Genomic DNA, 8,859 nt, shown 5'->3' on the forward strand with positions numbered 1-8,859 from the left:
ATTTCATTCATCCAATTAAAAAAATTTAGGGTAATGATTCACATCTATATTTTTTAACTTGAGCCAATGAAAAATAAATAACTTGCCCTAAACAATATTTTCTATGTCTATGAAAACTATTTTATAAAACCTGGCACAAAGTATATTTTTCTTGTTGAAGAAAGTCAATTAATTTAAATTCTATTTTTGATCCAAACAAAAAAATATAGATTTAATCAAAACAAAAATTCTCATTTAAGAAATTTATTTTTATAGTTTTCGTAGACATAGAAAATATTGCTTACGGCAAGTTATTTATTTTTCATTGGCTCAAGTTAAAAAATATAGATGTGAATCATTAACCTAAATTTTTTTAATTGGATGGATGAAACATTTTTTTCAGTGTGGACAAACAACCAATTTGCATTTCAATCCAAATTCGAGGTCATAATAAAATGGAGTCCGATTAGAGTTTAACCTAAATTTAATAACTTTGCACACTGAAAAGACCGAACGCACAGGAAACCTTCAGCCACCGTTGGATACCTTCGTTGGGCCAATTGCGTGGACCTTACAGGACCAACTCCATATTAATGTCTATGTATTTAGAATGCAATGCCATAAAAGTCTCTGTTGATATAGTGGTTATATGTCCCAATACTTTTGTCCATATAGCGTATCTGTAATAAAGTATTTGTTATTTATATTGTGAGCTTTACTTTCAAGTAATGATGAAAAAAGGTCACACTTTAGAATAAAGAACTTACAAACATTAGTAACACACCAAACAATGTTGAAATTGGTCACACTTGTACAGTAAATTTCACAAATGTGCATAATAGCTAAATACTTTATTAAAGATAAAGTTGCAGACAAACATACTTATTGGACATACTTATTCATCCAACTCTGTTGAACTATTTATTTTATTTATTTATTTAACTGTGGTAAATACATTTTATGGGGAAAGCAATTTTATAGTATTAATAATACTAAATGTGCTTCAGTTTTGCTACAGCAGACTACGTGTGTACTGCGATGCCCTACATACATACCACAGTTTAAACACATTTTAGAATCAATGTACTACACACTTCACTTTTTATTACTTTGACTGCAGAAGGATCTGTTACTGTCATTTTTGCAAGAGTTGTTCTTCAGTTTTGTTTAAACAGGATTGTCTGTGAAAATAAAAGCATAGAATACATGACTGCATATAGGTATTCACTAGCTATTAGGACGTTAAAATGTTAAATCCTTATTGAGCAACAAAATAATTCAGGCCTGCAATGCTACAAGTGTCATCCATCATTACATTATAAATCCACTGGAGATAAAAATATTAACAGTATTATTATGACATGGTTATAACTGGATCAGTAACCTTATTCAGGAGAATGAATATGGTTGAAATCCATTCTTTCAAACTTTCCACACACCCAGGTTTATATAACATTGCACACAAACTGACCTGCAAGGCAAAATTCGCAAAATGCCAACTCAGCTTCATGTCTTTTATTATTTCCTTTCCTTACTTCCTTTTTTCTTAGCTAAGACATCAAGATCCTCTATTAATCCTTAAATAGGTCGCATAAGACTGCAGACAGTGGCATTTATAGACTTTGTACTTGAAGGAAGGGAATTAATTGAGCATAAAAGTGCAGGTGAAATAATGCAAAGAGTGGACATAACAGTGCAGGTCATAAATATTAGTGAAAGTACTTTTTTGTGTTTCAAAAACAGTGCATGTACTATGTTTAAATGTATGAAGATGCCCAGATACCATATCCACATGTGCTTTTCTGTTGTTCATTTCAAACAGCTTCTGTTTTTCTCTAAAGGCCTTCCATTAGATGTTGAAACATGGCTGCAAGGATTTGCTACCATTTAGATGTAAGCATGAGTGAGGTTAGGCTGTAATGTTAAGCAATGGGGCCTGGATTGCATTTGGGGTTCCAATTCATCCTGAAGGCGTTCAAAGGTGGTTAGGCCTGGTACTGCCAAGATTTGTGGTTTATTCTGGACTTTCCCAGTTTCTGTTGATAAAAGCCTGAAACACATCAAGCAAACCTTGTGTCACATGTTTAAAACAATGCAAGACATGAGACTGAAAAATGTAAATAAATACATACATGATGCTCATTATTTTTGCTGACAGTCTGCCAGCACCTCCCTTTCCACTTAGACAGCTAGACTGTTATTGACCTTTCTTTCTTTCTTTCTTTCTTTCTTTCACTGCCTTTTCTCTGTCCCCACATCTTACTCTTATTCCCTTTTCTCCTACATTTATTAAAAACAGAAAGAAATATTATTCTGTGATTTTTGTGATTCATGATTCATTTCTGTCCCTTTCACTTATGCATAACACCCAAAGCCATCACAGCAGGACAGTTAATGGTGCAATACAGAATTAGAGAGATCTGATTATTGCTCACCACACCTTTCTATCCTCCTAAGGCAAAGGTTACCTGTCTTCTCCTGTTACATTTTCCTCCAACCTTTCAAACCCATTAGACAACAGTGCAGACAGATCCCTACATTTCTATCTTTAATGTTAACCACAGATGTAAGGTGTGGACAGAGCTTGACTTTGTTTTGTTGACCTGCTGCCCTGGAAACAAGTACGCTGCAGCAGCCAGACATTTAGTGATTATTTTTCATCTTTAATTTTTTTGTGCTGTATGTTTAAGCATGAGAGTGTTTTGTTTTTATTTTTCTTTCTGTCTTTCTTTCTTTCAGGTAGACATTTCAGGACATTCACTCAATCACTTTGATAATCGCCAACCGCTACTAGATTACGTGCCACCCAAACTTTAATAGGATTCTTGTTGACCCTTTTTGGATATGTTGAGTGATGCGTTAATGGCTTTGGTCTAATACATTCTAAAAGTTGCTATTTTAATGCTAGTGAAAACAATACATGAGTGTGTGCTTGCATATGTGCGTGCACATTCTGAACATGCCATCTCTAAATTTGTACATGTAGATAACAGAAACGATGTGTCAGTTTTGTCTCTAAGGAGTTCCCAAAAACTGTCTAATGCTTGAAGTAGCCATGATCCTTTAGACTTCAGATTGAGGTGAACTCCCTGGTGATTCTACAGTCCAAGTATGCAACATGCAATACAGAGCTCCAAATAAAGTCCACCTTACACCATCTTTGAGTCAAGTTTCCGTATGCTAAATTTGTTTGACACATGGCACATGCAATTCGCTATTGAATGCTGAGGTCACTGGCTCCATTGTTAAATAATGTCACTCTGTCTGCTATGAGGAGCGTGACCACTATGAAACACAATATCCAAGGAAAATATTTGTTATTTGTATAAGCCCAATGGAGGACATATTGGGAGATTCCTGTGACCTGAGACATGGAGTATATGACCAGTGGAAAGACCAGTGCACAGTGTATTGATGTTAAGTGTAAACACAGATAAAGTTTTATCCATTCAGTGAAAATGTTGTGCTGCTCCATTTGAGAGAACAAGTGTCAAAAAAAATCAATGGAAACTACTTCTTAAGGAAACACCATCTTAAGGAATATGAGCAACCTTTCACGCACAAAGCAAGGAAGCAATTATTCTCCTAATGGTTAAATGACATGAAATACTTCAGGGAAGTTGAGAACCTTCTGTGGTGTGACATGCTATACTCTTTCTAAAACGATTTAAACAGCATTTTGCTAATTCTTATTATTCTTATTATTGTGCATGCTGTTGTATAAGTTAATTGAAATACTTTTAAAAATAAATTTGTCACACCATAGGACGACTTAAAATGAACTACTAATAGTGATTAAAAAAAGATAAAAATGTACAAGAAATAGATGCATTAGAATATACAGTATATATATGCACACACACACACACATATATATATATAGTATAGTAATAGTTAACTGAAAAAGTACATTTGTCCTTATTCCAGCTCCAAAAAGAACAAAAATAATACATACAACTACGATCCTTTTAAATTCAACTCTGTGGATGTTGCTCAGTTGGTGCAGGATCCTCTGGAAGTATATGATGTGAAATCTGCCATCTTGGGACTCCAGAATTTAAGCCAATCACCCTAGCTGTAAATGCCCCATCAGTGTTAAATGAAAAAGAAAAAAAAAGAAAACTCACATAATTAGATTTATTAATTTAGCTGATACTTAGGAGCCTAAGTTCTTTCAGCTTTTTTTTTTTTCTGATGAAAAAAAAATCATATTCTTATCCTTGTGCCCTTGTTTTGCTTGTTTTGTATGTGTACTTTGAGTGTGCAGTTTTGCTTGGTTCCTGTTTCCCTTTGTCGTTAGTCAGATTATTACCAGCTGTGTCTACTTAGTCTTGTTAACCCTTGTGTATATAAGCCCTTGTGTTTCATGTATTCATTTTTTGGTGTTGTCTGGTGGTTTTGTTGGTGTTCTTGGTTCCTCATGTCTCTGGTATTTAACTGTTGAATGTATGATTATTCCTTTAATAAACTTTACTCTGCACATGAATCCTGCTCTCATACGTCTTTGACTCACCAGTGTTACAGAACATCAGACCCTAAATGGAGCCAGAAACATTACCACCAGGAGTGTGTCTCCTCCTCCGTTAGGGTCATCATTTCTTGAAGACCATATCTGTGAGTTTTTGGACACATCCAGACAACTGAGTGGACCCCCTTCACAGTGGGGGACACTGAGGAGAAGCAAACTCTCACCACTCCAGCCCCAAAACCATTCCCAAGTCCGGTGGGCTCTGTGTTCCCTGGCCCGATGGTTTCCCCTAGAGGTGGCAGCACCTGCTCCTGATTGCTTTGTAATGTCGTTCCTGAACTCCCTGTGTTACTTGCTTGTTCTATTATGGACATGGAGGCCATCTATGCCATCTACGCCCCTGAGTTTGTTTGGTCCCATGTCTCTGTTCCACTGTGGTGGTCTTCCACTCTGCTGTGGTGGCCATCTGCTTCTGCATGTCCTCCAGATCACCAGTGGTCCCCTGATCTGCCAGCACTGCCCTGTTCTTATGCCCTTGTGTTGTATGTGGACTTAGTTTGCAGTTTTGCTTGGTTCTTGTTCCTGTTGTCATTAGTCAGGTTTTTCCAGCATAATTATGTTAATTCTCATATGGCATGAACACACCTTGATTCAAAATGTTATGTGTGCTTTTGATGACTGCATTGCAATAGCCTTCTTCATGGCCATTGTTCGCACATCTGGTATATTTTGTAATGTAGCCTGTACTACAGATATGCACTAGTGTAGTGTGCTATTTATTTTAATGTTTCATAAAGGTAATGTCATGGTCATTGTTTCACTCCTAACGAATACAGTATGCTGCTGGAAATAATATAATAATATGCTGGAAATAATACATCTTTAGATTGGAGGGCCTGCAACCATGCTCCGACTAAAAACTCACATGCAGCAGAACTGAATTATTTTATTTGAAGTTTTCTACCACTGATTTTTCATTTGGTTGTGTGTGTGTGTATATACTGTATATAGATTTGTTTGTGTGGAAAAATGTGTTACTGCTTCAGATTTTTGGTCAACAAAATGGATTTGCAATGGCTGAGTCACAGCTTAATTATGGGCTCTCTCAGTGGAACTGTCAGACTCTGTTCCGTGTTTTGTGTTTTGCGCCCCACGTGTTCCATGACCCAGTTTTCCCTCATGTTTTATTAGCGCTAGCCCGTAGAGATCTCCCCTTCGTTGAGTATGCCAGGGAGTTCTGCGGGCTCACCGCGGCGATGGCTTTAGATGACGCCACCATCGACTCTTTGTTCTGGCAAGGGGCCAATTACCATCGCCCCGTGGACCTCCCAGACACCACGGGACTAAGCTGGAGGGAAGGGATCCTCCGGTGTCTCCGGTGTCTGGAGAGCATCCCGATCCAGAACCAGCCCGCCAGCCGCGGCGTTCCCAAGCCCGCTGGCCGGTCCGCAGTCTACGCCGACCGTTCCTCAGTCAAGCCCGCCGGCCGCGGCATTCTCTAGCCCGCCGGCCGCTCCGAAGTTAAGCTTGCCAGCCGCGGCATTCTCAAGCCTGCCGGCCGCTCCGAATTCAAGCCCGCCGACCGTTTCTCAGTCAAGTCTGCCGGCCGCGGCGTTGTCAAGCCCGCTGGCCGCTCCAGTGTCAAGTCCACCGATCACGCCTTTTACCCCGAACCTAACTAGGAATCTAAGGAGGAAAAGGCGGTTGGTGCTAGTCCCTAGGCTCGCTCCAGTGTCGGCTCCAGCCCCAGAGCTCGCTCCAGTTTCGGCTTGAGTCTAGCCCAGAGAGGGCTCCAGTCCCCGAGTTTAGCCCAGTGAGGGCTCCTGTCCCCCGAATTTAGCCCAGAGAGGGTCCCAGTTCCCGAGTTTATCCCAGGGAGGGCCACAGTTCCCGAGTTAGGCCTACGGAGGGCCTCTAAAGACTATATTCTCCAAGGATTTTTGGGTAGGGGGGGTAGTATGGGTCCGTCCGTAGTGGCCGGGCCGAGTGGAGATGTGCAGTTTTGCTTGGTTCCTGTTTCCCCTTGTCATTAGTCAGATTATTACCAGCTGTGTCTACTTAGTCTTGTTAACCCTTGTGTATATAAGCCCTTGTGTTTCATGTATTCATTTTTTGGTGTTGTCTGGTGGTTTTGTTGGTGTTCTTGGTTCCTCATGTCTCTGGTATTTAACTGTTGAATGTATGATTATTCCTTTAATAAACTTTACTCTGCACATGAGTCCTGCTCTCATACGTCTTTGACTCACCAGTGTTACAGAACACCAGACCCTAAATGGAGCCAGAAACATTACCACCAGGAGTGTGTCTCCTCCTCCGTTAGGGTCATCATTTCTTGAAGACCATATCTGTGAGTTTTTGGACACATCCAGACAACTGAGTGGACCCCCTTCACAGTGGGGGACACTGAGGAGAAGCAAACTCTCACCACTCCAGCCCCAAAACCATTCCCAAGTCCGGTGGGCTCTGTGTTCCCTGGCCCGATGGTTTCCCCTAGAGGTGGCAGCACCTGCTCCTGATTGCTTTGTAATGTCGTTCCTGAACTCCCTGTGTTACTTGCTTGTTCTATTATGGACATGGAGGCCATCTATGCCATCTACGCCCCTGAGTTTGTTTGGTCCCATGTCTCTGTTCCACTGTGGTGGTCTTCCACTCTGCTGTGGTGGCCATCTGCTTCTGCATGTCCTCCAGATCACCAGTGGTCCCCTGATCTGCCAGCACTGCCCTGTTCTTATGCCCTTGTGTTGTATATGGACTTAGTTTGCAGTTTTGCTTGGTTCTTGTTCCTGTTGTCATTAGTCAGGTTTTTCCAGCATAATTATGTTAATTCTCATATGGCATGAACACACCTTGATTCAAAATGTTACGTGTGCTTTTGATGACTGCATTGCAATAGCCTTCTTCATGGCCATTGTTCGCACATCTGGTATATTTTGTAATGTAGCCTGTACTACAGATATGCACTAGTGTAGTGTGCTATTTATTTTAATGTTTCATAAAGGTAATGTCATGGTCATTGTTTCACTCCTAACGAATACAGTATGCTGCTGGAAATAATATAATAATATGCTGGAAATAATACATCTTTAGATTGGAGGGCCTGCAACCATGCTCCGACTAAAAACTCACATGCAGCAGAACTGAATTGTTTTATTTGAAGTTTTCTACCACTGATTTTTCATTTGGTTGTGTGTGTGTGTATATACTGTATATAGATTTGTTTGTGTGGAAAAATGTGTTACTGCTTCAGATTTTTGGTCAACAAAATGGATTTGCAATGGCTGAGTCACAGCTTAATTATGGGCTCTCTCAGTGGAACTGTCAGACTCTGTTCCGTGTTTTGTGTTTTGCGCCCCACGTGTTCCATGACCCAGTTTTCCCTCATGTTTTATTAGCGCTAGCCCGTAGAGATCTCCCCTTCGTTGAGTATGCCAGGGAGTTCTGCGGGCTCACCGCGGCGATGGCTTTAGATGACGCCACCATCGACTCTTTGTTCTGGCAAGGGGCCAATTACCATCGCCCCGTGGACCTCCCAGACACCACGGGACTAAGCTGGAGGGAAGTGATCCTCCGGTGTCTCCGGTGTCTGGAGAGCATCCCGATCCAGAACCAGCCCGCCAGCCGCGGCGTTCCCAAGCCCGCTGGCCGGTCCGCAGTCTACGCCGACCGTTCCTCAGTCAAGCCCGCCGGCCGCGGCATTCTCTAGCCCGCCGGCCGCTCCGAAGTTAAGCTTGCCAGCCGCGGCATTCTCAAGCCTGCCGGCCGCTCCGAATTCAAGCCCGCCGACCGTTTCTCAGTCAAGTCTGCCGGCCGCGGCATTGTCAAGCCCGCCTGCCGCTCCAGTGTCAAGTCCACCGATCACGCCTTTTACCCCGAACCTAACTAGGAATCTAAGGAGGAAAAGGCGGTTGGTGCTAGTCCCTAGGCTCGCTCCAGTGTCGGCTCCAGCCCCAGAGCTCGCTCCAGTTTCGGCTTGAGTCTAGCCCAGAGAGGGCTCCAGTCCCCGAGTTTAGCCCAGTGAGGGCTCCTGTCCCCCGAATTTAGCCCAGAGAGGGCCCCAGTCCCCGAGTTTATCCCAGGGAGGGCCACAGTTCCCAAGTTAGGCCTACGGAGGGCCTCTAAAGACTATATTCTCGCCAAGGATTTTTTTTGGGGGGGTAGAAGTGGTCCATCCGTGGAGGCCGGGCCGAGTGCCGAGGCCAGGCTCCCTGATTTCCCTGTTCCACCATGACCTCCTGAACTGTCTGCTCTGCCATGGCCTCCTGAACTGTCTGCTCCACTATGGCCTGCTGAAATGTCTGCTCCGCCATGGTTCCCCGAGCTCCCTGTTCCGCCATGGCCTCCTGAACTGTCTGCTCTGCCATGGCCTCCTGAACTGTCTGCTCCGCCATGGCTTCCTAGTCTGCCTGCTCCTC

Source organism: Sinocyclocheilus rhinocerous, unplaced genomic scaffold (genome assembly GCF_001515625.1).
Source record: "Sinocyclocheilus rhinocerous isolate Xijiao unplaced genomic scaffold, SAMN03320098_v1.1 scaffold1090, whole genome shotgun sequence".
NCBI classification, from domain to species: domain Eukaryota; kingdom Metazoa; phylum Chordata; class Actinopteri; order Cypriniformes; family Cyprinidae; genus Sinocyclocheilus; species Sinocyclocheilus rhinocerous.